This window comes from Puma concolor, chromosome C1 (genome assembly GCF_028749965.1).
Source record: "Puma concolor isolate L17-30 chromosome C1, mPumCon1.1.hap2, whole genome shotgun sequence".
NCBI lineage: Eukaryota > Metazoa > Chordata > Mammalia > Carnivora > Felidae > Puma > Puma concolor.
The window spans coordinates 118,783,649-118,804,807 of record NC_141674.1 but is presented as its reverse complement, the minus strand read 5'-3'; the positions used below and the strand labels follow the sequence as shown (position 1 = coordinate 118,804,807).

The 21,159-nt window shown below is 48.6% G+C and overlaps 1 protein-coding gene across 2 annotated transcripts in view; it reads left to right on the top strand.

Moving 5' to 3' along the window:
* Positions 1-6,703: 6,703 nt before the first annotated feature.
* Positions 6,704-21,159, top strand: part of RALB (RAS like proto-oncogene B) — a 44,202-nt gene continuing 29,746 nt past the window's right edge. The window contains exon 1 of one of the 2 annotated variants that reach the window (XM_025912580.2): positions 6,704-6,862. The gene's annotated coding sequence lies outside the window, so the exon portion shown is untranslated. Of the gene's footprint in view, positions 6,863-13,251; positions 13,364-21,159 lie in introns of those variants that run through there. The other variant, XM_086718391.1, reaches the window with a different exon arrangement.

The window sequence follows — 21,159 nt, the reverse complement described above, 5'->3', positions numbered from 1 at the left end:
TCAGACAAAGGCCTGAGACAAAGGCCTGCCAAAGGCCTGAGTACCAGACCCAGCTTGTCACAGCTCTGCTGAGACCCACGAGGCAGACTCTGTCCAGCCACTACCCAGTGTGAGCTGACCAGGCAGACAGCAGGGGCCCTAATTACCAAGTGTCATAACACCTGTTGTGTGCCTGACACTGCTCTGTGTGCCATGCAGAGCCCACGGTGGGAGACTACACTGTCAATGTGTTGGGGTCTGTGTTCTAGATTTGCCTACTGTTTTCTGTGTGTGCCTTCCCCATCTCCTGCCTATATCCTCCAGACCCTCAGACAGCCCTCTGGCTGCCAAATTCCGTCTCCTGCCATCTCATGCCTACCTTACCAGGGCACCCCAACTCTTGAATAGCATGCCCTTTTCCTTGAGTCTCCCAATCAAACTTTCTCCAGCTGTTCCCTCATTCATCCATCCATCCATCCATCCATCCATCCATCCATCCACCATCCATCTATCCACCATCCATCCATCCATCCACCCATCCATCCATCATCCCTCCATCCATCCATCCATCCATCCATCCACTCATCCATCCATCCATCCATCCACTCATCCATCTATCCATTATCCATCCATCATCCATCCATCCATCCATCCATCCATCCATAACAAGTATTTGTTGAGGCTTACTATGGGCCACCATAGCAGGCATTTTGATGTATAATACCTCAGTACCAGGAAGGATTAAAAGAATTCTATTTTTTTTTCTTTTTTTTTTTTTCAACGTTTATTTTATTATTTTTGGGACAGAGAGAGACAGAGCATGAACGGGGGAGGGGCAGAGAGAGAGGGAGACACAGAATCGGAAACAGGCTCCAGGCTCTGAGCCATCAGCCCAGAGCCTGACGCGGGGCTCGAACTCCCGGACCGCGAGATCGTGACCTGGCTGAAGTCGGACGCTTAACCGACTGCGCCACCCAGGCGCCCCAAAAGAATTCTATTTAAATGTGAGTGGCTGACAATAGCCATCAGCTACAATTTCTGGTTAACTGAAGGTCCCGATCTCCTATGTTTAAGCATCAAGTGATCTAGGGAGATATTTTTTAGCCTTGCTTTTACATACCAGCCACTCCTCCAGGGAGGTTCCTGGAGGTGGCTTCAGGCTGTGATAAAATGGGGGTAGGAACACTGTGGGGGGCCAGGAGTTCTGTGGGACTTCCACAGTTAGGAGCTGAGCTGGGTCTGTCAAAGGCCTCTTCCTTATCCGGGTGCCCACTCAGGAGGCGTTAGAGCACGGACCCTAGAGGTCCCAGACAGCTGGTGCCTGGCACAGCTCCTGCCCATTGTGGGTGCTCGGTGTAGACCTGAGACTGTCACTGTACAGAGAAAACCGAGGGCAGAGAGGGGAGGTATCTTGTCCTGGGTCACACAGTTTGCAATTGTTGCTGGGAAGGCGGTAGAGACTGTGATAAAGAGTATGGATTTTGTTGTCAGGCACAGTTGATTTGAGGCCTCATCTGCCTATCAACCTCACTGACCTATCTGTAAATAGGAAATCACAGCTCCCTCTTAGACTCCCTCATGAAGGATGCCATGATGAAGTTATAAACTGCGGGGCACAGGACCTGGCACGGTGCCAGCCTGAACTCCTCAGAGGAGGGTGGACCTTGGTCTCTGTGGAGAGGCTCCCCACAGCCTCACTTGGCCCAAACATGTCCCTTCTGAGCTCTGGGCCTCTCCTCCTCCCTGTGGGAGGGGAGGGCAGGCAGGAGTGGGTCCCGAGGGACAGAGAGCAGAATTCCAACCTCTGGCCAGCTGGTCCTTCCCACGGAGCTGCTGTGGCCGGGTCTGCACAACTACCTGGAGAGTAGATTGCTTCCCGCAATTTATGGCCCTGAGTGCCAGGACTGGGCTTGTCACCCGCATAGATTGTGCAATGAGGCTTCGCGTGTGCCCTTCCCCCTGCAGGGGCTTTTATCTGGTTGCCTGGAGGTCAGCACCCTATCTAAGGTGGATGTTCACCATGCAGGTGTTCTGGAGCAGGGAGCGCGTGTCTCCACAAAGATGGGAGCCGGGGAGAACATGAGCTGGCATGTCATGGGGATTAGCAAGAATGATGAAGACTTAGTCTTTAATGACAAGACAGATTTGACTTCCTTTCTGGGAGATAACTCTCTGTAAGCTATGATGGCAGAAAGATAAATCTAGCTAATTCAATAATTTAGAAACAAGTCACTCTTTTTTTTTTTTTCCTAACGCATTTCCCAAGTAGATTAATTTCTTTTGGAAGAGGAAAGCTCAACTTCTAGTTAATTGCTGAGGCCTCTGCCTTTCCAGCAGAACAATTCCCAGGAACAGCTGGTTAGCTCCTGCTGACTGGCTGGGGCTGCAGCGACCACATAGAAAGATAGTAATGAGGAAAGAGAGGCTCTCAGTAAGACGCATAGCAAAGAGTGGTTTTTAAACCCCTAGTAAATCTTTTATAGCGGCAATACCTAGATTGAGCAACAAAGTCAACATTTTGACTTTGTTTGGGAATAAGTAAATGCTAGGGGCTTTTCTGTAGACTTTAGCAAACAGCTACAAAGAGAGGAAGGCTTGGGGATGGACGGTACCCAGGCTTTGGAGAGGATTCTAATCGTGTGTTACCTTATCTGGCACCTTGAGCGAGGACTCGAGAGTCTGACCCTTTTTCTGAGGAGGGATAAATCACTCCATTCTAGTAGTTCTGAATTAAAGATCTCCAGTCCTCCCCTGAATCCTTCCCCTGGCCTAGGACTTCAGGTTTTGATCGACTGGATGTCCCAAATGCTTAGGAAGGGGTGGGTATCCATTGAGCTGTCATTAGTCATTTAGTCCTACATGTGACGGAGACTGTGAGACCTGGTCCTGAGAACAGGATGAGGTCACAGGAGGTGGGGAGAAAACACACGGGCACAGAGGGGCAGAGAAGCACAGAATAGGAAGATGACCCAAGTGCTAAAGATAATCTCCATCTATTTTTGCCATTTACAGTAAGATTCTTTCCATGACCATCAGGAGGCAAGAGTGGTTTTTGTTTTTCCATGTATAGATTAGTGGCACCCTTTGTTTTCCAGTCCAGGTAGACAACAAGTACCAAGGGTCCACAGTGATGTTAGGGCTTGTCAGACTCTGTCCAGCAACACCATCTGTTTAGATAATACTGGAGGCTCACGAGAACAAGTGTCTGATGCTAGCTGACATGCTAGGAAATTGGTCTGCTGTCTGTTCCACATCTCTTCCTGCCTGGCTTTTGAGCACGATCTCCCTGGGGTCAGAGCACCTCCGGGGGCCCCTGACTTTCAACCCTGCCCCTGCTTTGTCTGGGATTTGGCAGGAGGAACCCCTGGTTTAGTCGTCAGCCCTCTTGCTCCCCTCCCCCAGCAATTGCCCCACGTCTCCTGTTATCTGAGGACAAGATCAGCCTTCTAGCCTCTGCTCCTGTGGAACCCCACTTTGCTCGGACTCCTGGGACAGCCTCCTAACCTTCATTCCCACATCTGTCCCTTGCAGCCCATTTTCTACAGGGCTTTTTAAAACCTGAATCAAACATGTCACCCTCCTGGCTTGAACCCCCTCAGTAGCTCCCTGTCACACTTGGAATAAACTCCCATCTCCTTATCATAACCTAGAAGCCGCCACCTAATCTGGCTCCTGCCTCCCTCTCTACCCTTGCGCGGTCTCACTTCTCCCTGCTTATGGTGCTCCACCGGGGCCTCCTGTCTGTTCCAAAGAGGACCCGGCTTCTTTCGGCCTTAGGAATTTGCTCATGCTTGTTCTTCTGCCTGAGATATTCCCCTCCCCTTCCTCCAACTGCCAACCTTTTCAGAGATTGATTCCTTTCCATCCTTCAGGGCATAGTTTAAATGTCACCTCCTAATAGAGACCTTTTTTTGCTACCCAGTCTCAAGGAACTTGTAATGACACAATTTGTAATTACTGAGTTGTTTGTCTACTGGCTTATTACCTGTCCTCTGAGCTGTTCACCACAGTGTCCCCAGCTGAGCACACCTGAGGGCCTTGTATCTGTCAGAGCAGGCTAGGCTATGCGGCAGTAAACAAACAACTTCCAAATCCTAGTGACCTCAGACCACAAAGGTTTATCGGTCATGCTAAATGTCCACCACAGGTTGGCAGGGGGAGCGCTGTGGACATTGTAGGGTCCCAGGCTGATGGAACAGCTATGACCCGAACATTCTCAGCCGCCATACCAAAGAGACAAGAGCGATGGAGGGTCTCGCATTGGCAAATAAGTCCTCTGTTCTCCAAATAATTTATGTGTTACTTCCACTCACAAGTCATTGGTTAGAGCCTCACCCAACACAGAGAGCTAGAAAGTTCAATCCTACCTGGTGCCCAGGAAGGAGAAGCGGAAATATTTGTTAAAAGCAGTAAAGACTCACGCAATACTCAGTAAATACTTTTGAATAGCAAACCTGTTTGCCAGATTATTTTTTTTTAACCATTTTTAATGTTTATTCACTTTTGAGAGACAGAGAGAGACAGAGCATGAGTGGGGAGGGGCAGAGAGAGAGGGAGACACAGAATCCGAAGCAGGCTCCAGGCTCTGAGCTGTCAGCGCAGAGCCTGACTCAGGGCTCCAGCTCACCAACCATGAGATCATGACCTGAGCTGAAGTCTGACGCTTCACTGACTGAGCCACCCAGGCGCCCCGCAGTAAATACTTTTGAAGGAGGGAGTGTCTAGAATGTTCTTTCCACAGCTTCGGCCTCTGGAGGTAATCACTATTTAAACTAACATTTGTTGGGGCAACTGGGTGGCTCAGTTGGTTGGGCATACAACTTCCACTCCAGTCATGATCACTCGGTTCGTGAGTTTGAGCCCCATGTCAGGCTTTGCACTGGTAGTGCGGAGCCCGCTTCAGATTCTCTGTCTCCCTCTCTCTCTGCCCCGCCACCCCTCAAAAATAAACACTAAAAAATATTTTTTTTTCTTTTAAAATTTTTTTTTCAACGTTTTTATTTATATTTGGGACAGAGAGAGACAGAGCATGAACGGGGGAGGGGCAGAGAGAGAGGGAGACACAGAATCGGAAACAGGCTCCAGGCTCCGAGCCATCAGCCCAGAGCCCGACGCCGGGCTCGAACTCACGGACCACGAGATCGTGACCTGGCTGAAGTCGGACGCTTAACCGACTGCGCCACCCAGGCGCCCCTAAAAAATATTTTTAAGCGGACATTTGTTGAGCACTCACCAAGATCCTAGCACTCCCAAGCTCCTAGTGGAACTACTGCTCCCATTGGGTAGCTAGGGAAACTGAGGCCCACAGAGGTTTAGTCACTTCCTAAAATAACTGCTAGTTATATGGTAGAGTCCTCCTTTGAACCTACGGTTCCCGATTCCAAACCTGTGCACTTACTCATTACTCCATAGGAAGAGGTTTGGGTCTGATTCCCCTTCTAGATTGTAAATATTAGAGAGCTTCCTTTTTGAGACACCTCCTCCCTTTCTCCCTTTTAGTACCTAGCAGAGTTTCTCTCATATACTCAGCATGCAAGAAGTCATGCAATGACTTATGAGAAAGATATGAGAAAGATAAAACAATATGTAAGATAGTGTAACACTGGGATATTCTTCTCGTTAAATGTTTTTTGGTAAGCCTGTTACTGAAGACTAAGGTAAAGCTTCTGTGCCTTTTGAGGGAGCTATTGGTGGAGGGCCTGTATGTGTTCGTTGCTTTACACAGCAATCTAATCAAGGCACAAAGCCTCTCATACAATACACATGTATTCTAATGTATAATTATTAACAAGGAAAGAATTAGCTAGCTGCTGTGGATATCAACCTGAACAAGAGTTTCCATTCCTAGAGATTATACAGGGGGGCATTTGAACAATTGTGATACGGTGTGACCTGCCATGAGGTTTGTGTAGGGGTCAGTGGGGCCACACATCCTGCTGAGCAGGGTTGGAGAGGATTCAGCTCTAGGGAGGGGTGGATAGTTAGGAAAATCAACCCGAGGTGAAGCCCTGTTTGGGTAGAAAACTACAAGTTCCCTGTATTATTTGGAGGACAATGAGGGGGGCAGGTTGTGGGTGAAAAACCTGTCTGTACCCTGCTAGCCCACTGCACTTCCTGCCTCCGGGAACCTGGGGTTAGGATTCGGAACCTTGTATGTGATCTGGATCAAGTTATTACTAGGCATTGGACAAGTAGCCCCATTACAGCTAATGGGATGTCATTTAGCCAAGCGAGTCGTGGCGACAGGCGGAGGTCCCGCTGTCTCAGATGCCCCAGGCCGGCGTCCGGACAGCAGCCTGGACCCTTAGACACTCCCGCGATGCATCGCAATTTTGGTTTTTCTCTATCAGTCCTCCCTACCCTTTTGCTCTCCACTAGTTTGGCCTCACTCTGACCTAAATCCACGACTGGAGCGCCCTCCACCCGCCCACGCCCAGAGTCCCCAGACCAGCTCTACTCCACTGCAGCAGCGGTCACGCGCAGCAAGTCCGGCCGGCCGCCCGCCCGCGGAAAGCAGGAGGAAGTAGAGGTGGGTGGGGCAGGCGTGCCGAGCCCGCCCCTCCCGACTGAGGCGGCCTCTTATTGGCAAACCCTCCTCCCCAGCCTCTGGGCCTCGCTTCGGATTGGCTAATATGCTCTTAGTGGGCGTGGCCTCCAGGGGGAGGGCAAGAGCGGAAGGAAAGCGCGCTCTCCCGGGAGGCGGGGTTGCCTAGGCGACGCCGGGGGCGCGCTCGGGGGTGGGGAAGCAAGCCAGAGGCTCAATGACAAATCGGCAGGGGACTGCTGGGGTCCGGCCCCGGGTGGAGGCGAAGGAGAGGGCGGGGCAGGCTTAAGAGCTGCGGGGTCGGTGCGGACGGCCGAGGCGGCGCGGGACGGGTCCCAGGTAAGGGTGCCGGTGCCTCGACAGGCCCGCTCCGGGCGGGGTGGGGCGCGGGCTGGGGAAGTGGGGTGCACCGCCCTGCGCTCGGTGACCGCCTGCCCCCGCGCCCTGCGCGTAGGCTGTGGAGGGAGGCGGAGGGCGACACGGGGTTGTCGGCCCCGTTCGGCCACGGCAGGTCCCCTGGGGAGAGCCTCCCGGCTTCCCAGCCGGCCCGGGGCTGAGGAAATGGGGGCGGCACCCCAGCCTCTCCCTTGTCGCCGCTCCTTCCCTTTTCCCACAAATGGCCTCTGCTTCCACTTCCTGCCCTTTAGGGCCTCCAGCCCGAGTATGGTCCACTTCCTCAGTACCTTAGTTGCCGCTGTGGGCAGGGTAAGAGCTGTAGTAAGTGTTGCAAAAACTTCCTAGTACCTTAGGAACTTGGACTGAACTGGGGCGGTGCTCCAGAAGTTGTTTGGTCTGTTTGTTTTTGGTCCTGTCTTGCAAGTGAGCGTAGAGTTGTTTCTTTGCCGCCCCCCCCCCCCCATCCCGCTCCAGTTCATTTCTGATAGTAGGACTGCCACCTTCTGTGGCTTTCTAATAGGAAGTACCACGGACTTGAACTGTGTGGCTGGACCAGGCTTCCACTCCTCGTTTCTTGCCCTCTTGCGGGTATATAAGGTTATCCGTGTAGGGGTGGGTTTAGAACTGCTAAGGGCAGAGATAGCTGTGCCCAGTCTGCTTGTTTGAGCAGTGTCCTTTCTGTGCTAATTTACAGATGAATCTTGGAAACATTGGAACTTTGGTATTGTTATCAGGTGAGCCTTCAGGGGAGAAGTTTTTGTACCTGGTGGACTGCTTTAGAATTGCCCATGGGCTCCTGGGTGGCTCAGGTGGTTAAACATCAGACTTCAGCTCAGGTTATGAACTCATGGTCTCTGAGTTCGAGCCCCACGTGGGGCTCTGTGCTGACAGCTCAGCAGCCTGGAGCCTGCTTCAGATTCTGTGTCTACCTCTCTTTCTGCCCGTCCCCCACTCTCTCTCTCTCAAAAATAAATATTAAAAAAAAAAATTTAGAATTGCCCATGGAAGAGTCTTGGCTGATTGTTCATTTGCGTCCCCTGTGACGTCCCTTTGTAGAACAGAGAACTTTCTGCTTTGGCCTAGCTTTCTAACTTTCTTTCTTTTTAAGTTTTGGAGATGGATAGTGGGCACTGATTGTCAGAGAGTATAGCATATCTTTTAGATGTGCACATGACCTGTGTTCAGCAGAGCAACGAAGATTCTTGGAGGTCAAAGCTCAAAACAGGTGAAGGCAATATTCCCTAAACCTGGAGCAGTGGAATTAGAACGTGGAAGTTCTCAGAAAGGGAGTGACTGGGGAGGTGGTGTCGAATATTGGGAAGAAAAGGAGGGCAAGATGTGAAGACCTAGGTGTGATGCTGGTTTTGAAACTTTATTGGTGGTGGGGTCTTGAGCATGACTTTTCACCTCTGTGTGCTGGAGACCCCATGGCAGTAAAAAGGTGGTAAATAGTTATGCCACCTGTTAGGAGTACACGAAATTGGGCATGTTTAAGGTGTTCTTTGTGGTAGTGGGGGTGGAATGGAGGTAAGGGTGGGAATAAGGCCAGAGATACACATTCCTTACGTGTGTTTTTTTAATTTTTTTTTTAACGTTTACTTATTTTTGAGACAGAGACAGAGCATGAACAGGGGAGGGGCAGAGAGAGAGGGAGACACAGAATCTCAAACAGGCTCCAGGCTCTGAGCTGTCAGCACAGAGCCCGACACGGGGCTCGAACTCACGGACTGTGAGATCATGACCTGAGCCAAAGTCAGACGCTTAACCGACCGAGCCACCCAGGCGCCCCTCCTTGCGTGTGGTTTTAGTCCTGTCCCATAGACTGCTTTCTTCTGATCGCATCTGGGTCTTAACTTCCTTTTCTATTCATGGGATTTCCCACTGAAAACAGTGGGTATCTGAGATCTTGGCAAGATTTCCCTAGTGGTAGATGCTTTCCCAGGACTTTGTGAATGTGGGACCCAGACACATAGGTGGGGAGACAAGAATTAGAATGTCAGATAGGATCTAAATGGGTGTTGGTGAAAGGTGGAAGAAGAAAAGTTCTGAATTCTTAATTCTGCCTTAATTCTTTAAGGTTCTTGCCTTGGCTGGAGATGGCTCGGGACTCTGGAAATTTGTAAACCAGAGTTGAGGTAATCCTTTGTGCCACATCGCCCAATCCCACAATGCCTCTTTGCATTCAGTTACTAAATCCCTCTCCACTCATGAAATTTATGGAAGTTAGAAACATTGTTGGAAACCTTTTCTGAAAGCTAGATTTGGAGACAGGATAACACCGAAGAGCTGCAGTTTTTGGAAGAGATCTTGGTGAGCTCTTCTGAGGTTCCCAGTGTAACTTGTCTCAAGATGATAAGGCAAGAGTCCCACTTTTCACTGGATCCAGTTGCTTCTGAGCAAATAACTAACCCCTGCTGTTAGATATGCAAGACACTTGAAGAAAAATTTTTTTTTCAAGAGAATGCATGTTGTTGAGAAGTCCGAATCAAAGAAAACAGAGTACCAGAGAAAATGCAATCTTTCCTAATCGTGGGGGAGGTGGGGAAGGAAGAGGAAAGAAATGAACATTTATAGAGTATCTGCTGTCCACTTGGCACCGACCCACTGATCTAAGCAATACCAGATACGTATCTGACCTTGGAGATTTGACCATGAGCTGGTTCCTTTAACTTCTCAGTTCTCTCGGTTACCTAAGAATACAAATATGGGCGTATATATGTACATATTCTTAGAGGTTTCAAAACGGAGAACCCAGTAGGCAAGAGGGTGTATGAGCTTTTGGACGGGTGAGAGTGGGGAGAAACATGACGAGAATGTGGACGCGGAAAGTCAAAGAGGGAAGGTATTTCAAGTTTATGTTACTCTAAAAAAAAAAGGGGGGAATGCTTATAATTTTTGTGAGTGTTCCCTATGGTGGTTGTAGATGACTCTTTGGGGAGTTTGTGCTTTTTGAAAACAATTGAAATCTGAATGCAGAGAGTGGTGCCATTAATTGATAATTAATTGAAAATTGATTAATTGACATTGTTGTCATTGTTGCTTTTGCCAGTGCTTTGTGGGCATCTTATATATAGTGTGTACATGTATTTTCTTCACGTAATGGCATGAGTTGAAGGAAATATAGTGGTTTGGTCCTGTGTGGCTGGCTACCTCTAAAGTTCATCTGTCTTGAATGAATTTTCTACTGCTGTATAATAAATTAGCCCAAATGTAACAGCTTAAATGGACAGACGTTTATTGTCTCAAACAGTTTCTGAAATTCAGGAATCCAGGAGCAGCTTGGTTGGGTGATTCTGGCTCAGGTCTCTTCGGAGGTTGGAGTCATCTGATGGCTTGACTGGGGATGGAGAATCTGCTTCCAGGGTGGCTCACTCTCCTGGCTGCTGGCTGGAAGCTTGAGTGCCCCACCATGAGGGCCTCTTTGTAGGACTCTTCACAACGTGGTGACTAAGTTTCTCCCCAGAGCAAGTGATCTGAGAGAGGGAGAGAGAGAAAGAGGGCAGTCAAGATGGAAGGTGTGATACCTTTGTATCTAATCTTGGAGGTGACAGACGTACCCTCACTTCTACTGACACATGGACCAAACCTGGTACAATGTGGGAGGGAATTATGCAAGGAGAGCTTGAGGACCCTGGACATTCTTGAAGGCTACCAGATTTCCTTTTGAAGGTTTAGCCCAGACATTATTGAGCAAATCTTTGTCTCATATGCTTACCAAAGTATGTATGATGGGAGAATAAAATGCAGCCAGGGTTTTTACCATTTTAGAGACTTTTAATATTTTACTTTTAACTTTATGTTCTTTCTCCTGTTTTTTCATTGTCAGATGCTAGAATTAATTAGCCAAATATGCAGTAGCTTTGGAAATTAGAAATTTAAATCTAGCTGATCCTTAAACCAAATGGAACAGCTGAGTTTTTTTTTTAACCCTAAAACAAATTGGTAAAACAAAAAAAAAAAATTATTGCCAAAATGATCTCCTTGATGAACAGCTTAAAATTAGTCATTAATCATCTGTGTATTTTTAAAAATAAAATTCACTGGCAAAGGAACTAAAAAAATCTTTAAAAACCTAATCTGTGCCCCTCTCTTCCAATTATTATAAATCTTTGGGCAATATGTATTTGGCCAGCAATTTTTGATTTCTCTTTTTAAAACCTAATACCTTTAAATTTTTTTTAATGTTTATGTATTATTGTGAGATGGAGCATGAGCATGGGAGGGGAGGAGAGAGGGGGAGACAAGGAATGTGAAGCAGGCTCCAGGCTCTGAGCTGTCAGCACAGAGCCCAATGGGGGGCTTGAACTCACAAGCCACGAGATCATGACCTGAGCTGAAGTCGGGTGCTTAACTGACTATACCACCCAGGTGCCCCAAAACCTAATACCTTTTAATTATCTACCTGGATGGAAGGACTCTATTCTTTTAGCTTCTAGATGAAATCTCCCAAAGTGTCTATCGGTGGAGAGAAGAGGCATCCTGAGCCTGAAGCCTGATTCAGTGATTTCTAAGTTCCCTTCCAGCTTGAAAACTTCTCTTTTGTGATTCTAGTATTTTCATATAACAAATATCCTTTGCACAAAGCATATTTGGAATGAGGGGTTTCACAAGTCATGTTAAATTGTAAGTTCAGAAAACTAAGTGTGGTGAGAATGGCTTTTGTTCAGTCCGGCCCAGTTGAAGGTTGCTCGAGTGGTCATGAGGCCGCCTGGAAACTCAGCAAAGCTGGCATTTCCTTTCTTCCCGTTTTGGCCCTTTTCCCATCCACTGCCCTAATTTGTGAGCTAGTATCTTTCTTTTCTTTCATCCTACCTCTCCTGGCATCCCCCCCTCCTTCCTTCCACCCCAGTCTGCCAGTAACAACAGGAAAGGACTGGTGGACTGTCGTCCAGTGTGGATTAGCTGATCCTGTTATCAGTAGTGGACGTAGTCATTGTGGGACCTCTACTCATACTTGTGTGTTAAGCCTTTTTAAAAATCTAAAATTACATGTGTTCATTCATTAAGTGCTGCCATTTTTAACTTCTAGAGGGGTTCTGGACCCAATTCCAAGGCTGTACGTGTGTGTGGTTCCCCCCCCCCCCCCCACCACTGTGCAGTTCTCTGACACCAGCTGGAGACGGCATCAGATTCCACAGATTAAGGGTCTGGCCCCCCAGGACCACGCTCTACTTCAGATGCCAGTCGCAAGCCCAGATCGTTCCCTGTGCTTCTGACCGACTCACTACAAACCAGAGGTGCCCGTGACCCCCTGCCTGGGTTTGATTAATGTGCTAGCGCGGCTCACAGAACTCAGCAAACCCATTTATTCACGAGATCAGGGATTTATTACAGGGGTGTTAAAGGAGACAAATCAAGAGCCAGATGAAGAGCTACGTAGGGTGAGGCATTGAACGAAGGAGCTTCTGGCCTCATGGGGTTGGGGGCCCGCACGTGGCACGTGATTCCCTGACCTGGAAGCTCTCCACACCTCCTTTTGGGATTTTGTGGAGGCTTCATTACAGAGACATGATTGATGAAATCACTGCCCCGTAGCCCCTTCCCTTCCCAGCAGCCCCTTCCCTTCCCAGGAGGTCAGGGGGGTGGGACTGGAACTTCCAACCGCCTGTCCAAGGTGGGTTCCTCTGGCAACCAGCGCCCATACTTAGGTGGTCTAAAGGTCACCTCATTAGCACAAACCTAGTTGTGGTGGGAAGGTCATGTTATGAATAACACGACACCCATTCCGCCTTTTTGGCTCTGAGGCTTTTCAGGAACTGAGGACAAGAGACTTAAATATTATAACAAAAGATGTTCCTGTTGCTCTTTGCATTCAGGAAATTCCAAGGGTTTGGGGAGCTGCGAGACAGAAACTGGATGAAGACTAAGTATACATGAGAAATACATTTTGGCCATCTGAAGGAGCAAGTGTGTATTTCTTATAAATCACAGCGTCACAGCCTCCTAAATAGTTCTTAAGTCTAGCCACTTTCCCCGTCTCCACTGTCATCCTCTTAGGCCCCCGTTGTTTCTGGTCTGGCCTCCTGTACCTCCCACATCTGCTCTTGGCCCCTCTGGTTTCCCGTACTTTAACTGGAGTGATCTTTCCAACGTGCAGGACTAATTATGTCACCCCTTTGCTGGAAGCACTTCAGTGGCCTTCCATTGCCCTCATTGGGAAGTCTGCAGTCTCTACAGTGCTGGGCCTGCGGGGTCTCAAATGATCTGGCCCTTTCCTTCCCAGTGTAGTATCGGCTCATACCAGACCCTACCTCTTTTCTTTCTGCTCCGGGCAGCCACGGGGGTCTTCTTCGGTCCCTTGACTGTGTCTTGCTTGCTTCCTGTTGCTTCAGGTCTTCCTAAAAGCAATACAAGAAGGGAGCAGAGCACGTGAAAGGAATCCTAGATAGGAAAGCACTTGGCCCGCTCGTGGAACTGAAAGAAGGCAAAGCTGGCCAGGGAGAGGTTGGTGAATAGTGGCTTTGGATTTTATTCATGGGGCGCCATAAAGGGCTTTATGCCCACTTCTATTTGCGGTTTTGGAAAACTCACAGTAGGGGCTGTGTGAAAAATAGATTGAAGAGGGGCTAAAGTGGCCACGATAAGCCACTTTGAAAGGGGTTTTGGAGAGGGAACCAGTAGAATTGGTCACGAACTGAGTTGGGGGAGAGGCAAAGGGAATCCAAGATGATGACTCTCAGGTTTTGGCTTTAGTAATAGCTTGGGCACAACTACTCACTTGAGTAACTACTACTAATAGTGGAGATGGAAAAGATTCGAAGCAGGGAAAGAAGAATCGAGAGTTCTATTTTGGGAATGTTAAGCTTGAGATTCTCGCAGGACAGCCACGTGGGGAGAGGTGGCAGTTTGGCAGAGGGATAGGAGTCTGGAGGTCAGGAGAATTGTCTAGGCTGCATTTTAGAAGTTTGGGAGTGGCGTGGAGGGCTGCAGGAATGGATGAGGTCACCGAAGGGGAGCGTAGGGGCGGGAAGACGGAGCTCTGAGGCGGACTGGCATTTAGGAGCCAGGTAGAGGAGGAAGACCTGGCCTGAGATGCCTGACAGAGAGCTGCCAGAGACACAGCAAGCCCCGGAGGTGGGGGGTGAGGGGGAGTGTGGTGCTCTAGAGGCCAGAAGGGACAGGATCCGGAGGGAGACCCCAAGAGGGGTCTTTGAATTGGCCTGCTACGGGCCTTCCCTTCTCCAGGCAGGGTTGGCTCGCAGTTGCCACGTGCTCTTTGGTGAAAGCGGAGGGCATGGGAAAGGAGAAAGAGAACAGTTTTGTTTTTTTAAAGTTTATTTATCTTTGAGAGAGAGAGACAGAAGGCAAGCAGGGGAGGGGCAGAGAGAGAGGGAGACCCAGAATCCGAAGCAGGCTCCGAGCTGTCAGCACAGAGCCCGATGCTGAGCTCTAACCCTTGAACCGTGAGATCATGACCTGAGCCGAAGTCGGACGCTCAATGGACCGAGCCACCCAGGCGCCCCAGGAAGAGAACAGTTTTTATTGGAGTTTGCAACATGGGGTTTAGGGGTGACCCTGACCAGCCCAGTGTCCGGAAGTTATGCTGGGGGAGGGAGCCGCGCTGGAAGGGAATTTGTAAATGAAGTAGGGAGGAAAGGAAACACAGGGCCTTGTCGGGCAGAGTGGGACCCTTGGGCCAGGACCGATCTGGGAGTTGGTAGGCAGTGCAGACTCTTGGGCTCCCCTCTAGACCTACGGAATCAGAATATAAATTTTAACAAGATTCCCAGGTAATTACAAGTTTGAGAAGCATTGGTATAGATAACCAGGGCTACAGGGAAATTGTGTCACTAGCTGGGGGGGACAGATGGCGATCACAGGGGTGTGTGTGTTTAAGATGAAGATTCAGTCGACCGCGTCTGTATGCTGTTGGGGATGATCCCCTACGGAGGTAAAGACTGATTAATGAGGCAGGAAAAAGGGGACAGCGACCGGAATGCTGTTCTTGGGTAGGGGCGTAGGGACGCATGGAGCAAAGCCTGTGTGGAGTGCTTGGCTTTGCTACGAGCAGGAGTGTGCTCTTCGTGCAGCGGGAGACAGGGAGGAGGTGGGTAACGATGCTGGTAGGTTTGTAGATTTGGCGCAGGAGCAATGAGGGAGTTTGTGCCTGATGGCTTGGGTTTGGGAAAAGTGAGGTAAGGTCATCTGTAGAGCGTGAGCTTAGGGAGGGCATAGGGGAGAATCAGTAAAATTTCTAGGCAGCGAATGCCCGTTCCTGGTTTGGGATCGTAAGTGCATTTAACATGAAGTTTCGTAAGGCTGGCTGCAAGGGTCTCTTTCCCTCTCCAGCAGCGTTGATGTTGATGCGTGCCGGGTGCTGGGGCTGGAGAGGAGTGAAAGGGGCCAGGGCTGGAAGGTACCAGCGAGAGGGCTTTCATAATGTGAGATCTAAGCTCCTGAAGGAGGGAGGTGGGGCCGGGGGAGGTAAGGCACAGAAAGAAAGTGCTAGAGGCCAGTGCTTGCAAGTAACCATCAGGCGGGGAACCGCGGTGGCAGTAGCAGCAGCTACTGGGGTAGTGGGTATTTACGCGAGCCCGAGCCCCAGCCAGAAGGAAGGAGGCCGAGGCTGGAGACATGTTGGAGGCAGCCGCCTCTGAGGCTGACGTGCCGGGCATGAGCACAGCAGTGTTAGGTAGGAGGAAGGAAAGGGTTTTTGGAGAAGAGGAGGACAAGGACTTGGGAGAGGCCGAGCTCTGTGGCAAGTTGTCCAAATGGGCACAGGAGTCACTAAGGGGGATAACAGGAGAAAGGGGTCGAAGGGAAGTCTGTGAACCAGAAGCAGATACCACCAATAGATGAGGGCAGTGAGGACGTCCATAGATGACCTGAGGGCAGCAGGGTTGGGGGGAAGCTGATGGCCAGAGCCTTGAAGATAAGGGGCTTTTGCAAGAGGAAGGAGGGGAGTATTGGAGGAAGGATGTCCTCTACTGGAAGTGACAAGTGGGAGGGAGGAAGGACACTTATTTCTTCCTGGCCCTGAGGCACATGGCAGGAGAGGAAGATAGTGTCTACTTAAGATATGGTGTCCCCAGGGCACAGCAAAGTCTCAGGGAAAGCTAAAAGCTAGCGGAAACTTCTTGGATGAGGTGGGGGGGGGTCTTGAAGAGTTGGTTGGTGTTCTCCTGGTTGTGGAGGGTGGGGGAAAGGAGTCCTTTCAGAGGAAGGCGGAAGTCCTGTTTTTCCTCTCTAGTTACCCCAAGATAGGCGGGGCAGGTGTTCAGGCCGGGTGGTAGAGAGAATCACCCAGTCATATTGTGATCTGGTCCTCTTCCCTCCCAGTGTGGTGTCCTGGCAGGTGTCACCTCCGCTGGCAGAGGACTGAGTCTCTGCAAAGAAGGCTCCCCTATTCTCGTCCTTCTTTAAGGACCAGCAGCTTATCCCGCCTTTGAATAGGTTTGGCTGGTAGGCCAGTGTCTTTCTCAGGACTTTCTAGACTGTCAGAATGATGTTCAAAAGTCAGTTAAGTGCCTACCCAGAGCCGGGTATTTTCTCACGTAATGTTAACAACCCCAAGGATACAGACCCCCTGTGTGTTTTACCGATGAAGGTGAGACCGAGGAAAGCAACTTAACTAAGGGCATTAGCTTCCCACAGACAGACTCCAAACTTCAAGTTGACTGTTTTTTCTCACACTGTAGTTGGTATATAACTACTTTAAAAAATTGTGGTAGGGGCGCTTGGGTGGCTCAGTCGGTTAAGCATCTGACTTTGGCTCAGGTCACGATCTCGCCATCTGTGTGTTTGAGCCCCGCGTCAGGTTCTGTGCTGACAGCTCGGAGCCTGGAGCCTGCTTTGGATTCTGTGTCTCCCTCTCTCTCTGCTCCTCCCCTGCTTGTGCTCTATCTCTCTCTTAAAAATAAATGAACATTAAAAAAAATTAAGGAATTGTGGTAAAATATACATAATATAAGATCTGTCATTTTAGCAATTATTTTAAAAGGAAGCTCTATACCCAAGGTGGGGCTCAAACTCACAACCATAAGATCAAGAGCCACATGCCCTACTGACTGAGCCAGCCAGGCACCTCTCCATCATTTTAGTGATTAAAAAAAAATTTTTTTTTTAATGTTTATTTATTTTTGAGAGAGAGAGACAGAGACAGAGGTCAGATCATGACCTGAGCCGAAGTCAGATGCTTAACCAACAGAGCCACCCAGGTGCCCTTCCAAAACATTTTTAATTATCCCATTCTGCAAGTCTGTGCTCATAGAATACTAACTCCCATCTTCTCCTTCCCTGGCTCCTGGCAACCACTATTCCTCTTTCCATCTCTATGAATTGACTCTTCTAGGTACCTCACGTAAGTGGAATCATATAGTATTTGCCCTTTCGTGTCTGGCGTATTCGACTTAGCCTGATGTCTTCAAGGTTTATCTGCATTGTAGCTTCTGCCAGGATTAAATTCCCTTTTAAGACTGAATAGTATTCTGTTGTACGGATGTACCACATTTTGTTTTCCATTCATTCATCAGTGGACACTTGGACTGCTTTCACTTTTGGCTGCTGTGAATAGTGCTGCGGTGACCGTGGGCGTACAAATCTGTGCAAGTCCCTGCTTTCAGTTTCTGGGGGTATGTTCGGGGGGGTATGTAGTAAGTGCTTTCTGTCGTGTATTTCCTCCTCGAACTTGTGCTGTAGTTGCCTGTGCCTCTCTCTCCTTAATGAGCTTTCTGATCCATAGTTCTGTGTCAGTGATAAAAATTCCAGTATTTCACACCGTGTTTGAAGGTCTTCCCCACCCTACCCTAGTCTGCTGATGGAGCAGCCTAGTGTCACGGCTCCAAGAGTAGGCTCTACACCCAGACCGCTGGGCTTACCGTCCCAGCCCCGCCGCAGACTAGTGACATGACCCAGCAAATTCTACACCCTCTGAGTGCGTGCGATACACTAGTAGATGCCATACAAGTGGAAATAGTAGTAGAACGTCTCTAAGCAGGATTGGTTTGGGGAGAGTAGTTCAGAACAGGGACATGTGTGCTAGTTCCAAATTTGACCTTCTGCGACTGAGACATGCAGTGGTTCTAATGTCTCCGAGGCTGCCTTTGCGGGTGGAAGGAGCTGGAGTCTGGATAAATTGGAAGACCTCTCCAAGGCCAGAGCAATCCCCAGGTTCCATTGGGGATGAGTGTATAGTGGGAGAAGACTTTGTTTCAGAAATAACTGTATACTTTAAAAAAAAAAAAATCAGAGCTTGCAAATTACCTGTCACTGTTCCATTGCTTTGTAGTTCAGGAAAGTCATCATATAAATGAATTAACCTTTCAAAGTTCACCAGGTACCACTTATCCTCTTGAGACCAGACCTCTCAGCCCCAATGGAGAACTTGTTTTTCTTTTATCTGCCAACTCCTGAGCGTCTCCTAAGTGCCAGGCACACTGGGCACACAAAGGTGAATGGGCAGCTCTCAATGTGGTGGGAGAGACAAACATCATCTAAGAATAAATTACTGGTTTATTTCAGTGCAACAGTAGGTGTATTGACAGGCAGGGGAACCTACTCAGGGAGGGTCAGCTCTGCTGGGGGAGACCTAAGAAGGTGGTAGAGGAAATATTTAGGCTGAGTGTTAAATTATAGGCGATCCTCCATCAGGAAGAAGGGCAATCCTGGCAGAAAGAATAACATGTACATAAGGGTACAGCCTGGAAACAGAATATTTATGATGAGTGACTTCAGAGCTTTCTGGTTTTTGTTTAAGTGACTTTCGCTTGTTTTGTTAATTTAGTTATGGGGTTTGTTTTGTCTTGTTTTGTTTTGTTGGCGGGAGAACATATAAAGAGATATTCATCAGGGAGCAGACATACCTAAAACAAATTTCCTTAGGCACTCAGGAGCAGTACCTTAAGTTGTTTTGCAGATTTAGTTTCAGGGGAAAAAAAAAAAAAAACCCAGCAAAGACTGGAAAGGAACTTAGATCATTTAATTCAACTTCCTTGCTTTTTTGGACCTGGAAACTGAGTCATACATGAATGACAGCACAAAAATATTCTCTCCCCCAGTGCTAATGACAATAGCAGTTGTTCAAGGGAAGGGAAAAAGGAGTTTCCTTCTTTAAGTTAGTATGTGCAGGTGAGGCTGAGGGCGCAGAAAGACTGTCCTCTGAGAACCGTGGGGACTTCAGTTGTTTCTTGCCAGGACTGTCGCTCCTGGAATGCCGTGTTCAGTGAAGAGCAATAAGAAAATCCAAACTTGCCAAACAGAGAAGTTAAGACTGAGTATGTTCCTTTCATAGAAAGATGTAGCAGAAGTTGAACAGCAGCTCAAGTGACTTGGTGTCTGTGGAGAGATTGTAAGCTGACCCATACAGATCCTTCGCTAGGTGGCCTGCCGTACCTGGAGCTGAGGTGCTCCGAGCCACGTCCAGGTTATTCAGGTCGCTTAGCCATTCACGTTCCGCCCAGCCCGGCAAGGGCCTGTGGCTCTTTCTGACAGTGCAAAGTCATAGGAGAGATGGTCCGTCCGAAAAATCACTGCCAATCGAATAACAATCAAATGATCATAAATCCTCTCAGGATTCCTTATCTAAATCAGCGGGTGAAATGATGAGACTCTTAGGAGTACTAGGCTGTTCTAATTTGGAAAGGGTGTCTCTGGTGTAAGTGTAGGGAGTTGGGCTTTTGTATTGAAACACCAGACCCTAAAGCTACAGGTTTTTATTTACTCTGAAACATGTTTGCTTGATGATCTGGCAATCTCTGTTTTAAGGGCCTGGGCCATAACCAATAATGACAACCCCATAGTAAGTTCAAATAAACACTTAAATGCCAACCTTAAGAGAGTCAAAGTCTTTAGTGACAAATTCGCACAGCCTAAAAAGTAGAAATTAATGTTACCTATTTGCCAAATTTTGCTTTTGACGTTAGGAAATAATGGCTTAAAATTTTTAGGCTTTTGACAGTAAGTAATAGAAGTAAGATATAGATGAATCCAACTGTTTCAACATTTTTTTATTAGTTTTCTTTATTTCTGAGAGGCAGAGAGAGACAGAGTGCATGTGGGGGAGGAGCAGAGAGAGAGGGAGACACAGAATCCAAAGCAGGCTCCAGGCTCTGAGCTGTCAGCACGGAGCCTGACGTGGGGCTCGAACTCACAAGCTGTGAGATCATGACCTGAGCTGAAGTCAGACACTCAACCTACTGAGCCACCCAGGTGCCCCAGATGAATCCAACTGTTAAGTTTACCCTGTATTCTAGATTTTATGATGACCATAGTTTGAGTAAACGTTATGTTCTTCAGGTTGGTGAGAACGGAAATATTCCTGTCATACAAGGGTATAAGAGGGAAAAGGGCAGGCCTGGCTCCTGGCCTCATGGAGCCTTAAGAGTAGCGGAAGAAATAAGCAAAAAGCATGGAAGGAGAAAAAGAAAGGAATTACAAGTTGTGATCAGTGCAGTGAAGGGAGCCAAGAGGCTGACATGGAGACTGAGAGAGGGTCTACTTGAAGTGTGGAGGTCCTTCACTCTCTGAAGAAGTGACCTTTAAATGGAAAGTTCTAGAAGGAATTGGGTTTGTGAATGATGAGTGTGGAAAGGCTCAGGGTTGGGAGGGTACAGAGGGGGGAGTAGTAGGCCGTGAGGTTGGAGAGGTGGAGCCTAGGGATGGCGGGGGGCTGTGGGGAGAAAGTGGGTTCTGGAGACATCATCTGAGCCCCTGAAGCAAACTTTGTTCCTGGACACGCCATTAGGTGAGCCGATAAATAATTGTTTTGCTTAAACTATTTTCAGTTGGAGTTTCCTTCACTGTGGGCAAGAGTCCTAATCATATGAGGGACAGAATATTTGAATTCCCTGGAAACACCTTCAGCTGGAGTTGCTATATGTAGTGCTCATGCCTTATTCATTCAGAATGAAGTATTTTTGTGTCATTGTATTTTCCCCCTGGCCCTGCCTGGATCTGATTCCTTGGACTTGAATTGTGTGTGTACTTTCAAAGCCATTATGTACAGTCAGTTGGGACTCACTTGGTTGGAAGTGATAGAAATGTAAGGTACACGAGCTCATACCACGAAGGGGGATTTATTGGGTGGACACCAGTGTGTGTCACTGACTCAGCGGACAAATGGAAAACCAAGCCAAGGAAGGGGCCGAGGATGCGGCTGGGACTCAGGAGCAGCGGGAACCAACCCCCCGAATGCTGCCAGGACTGTCCCAGTGTTTCCTCTCCATGTTCAGGCTCCGTCTCTCTTGCTGCTTTCACTACTTGGCAAAAAACATAGCTGCCAATTTGCAAAAGTGAGTGGCCTG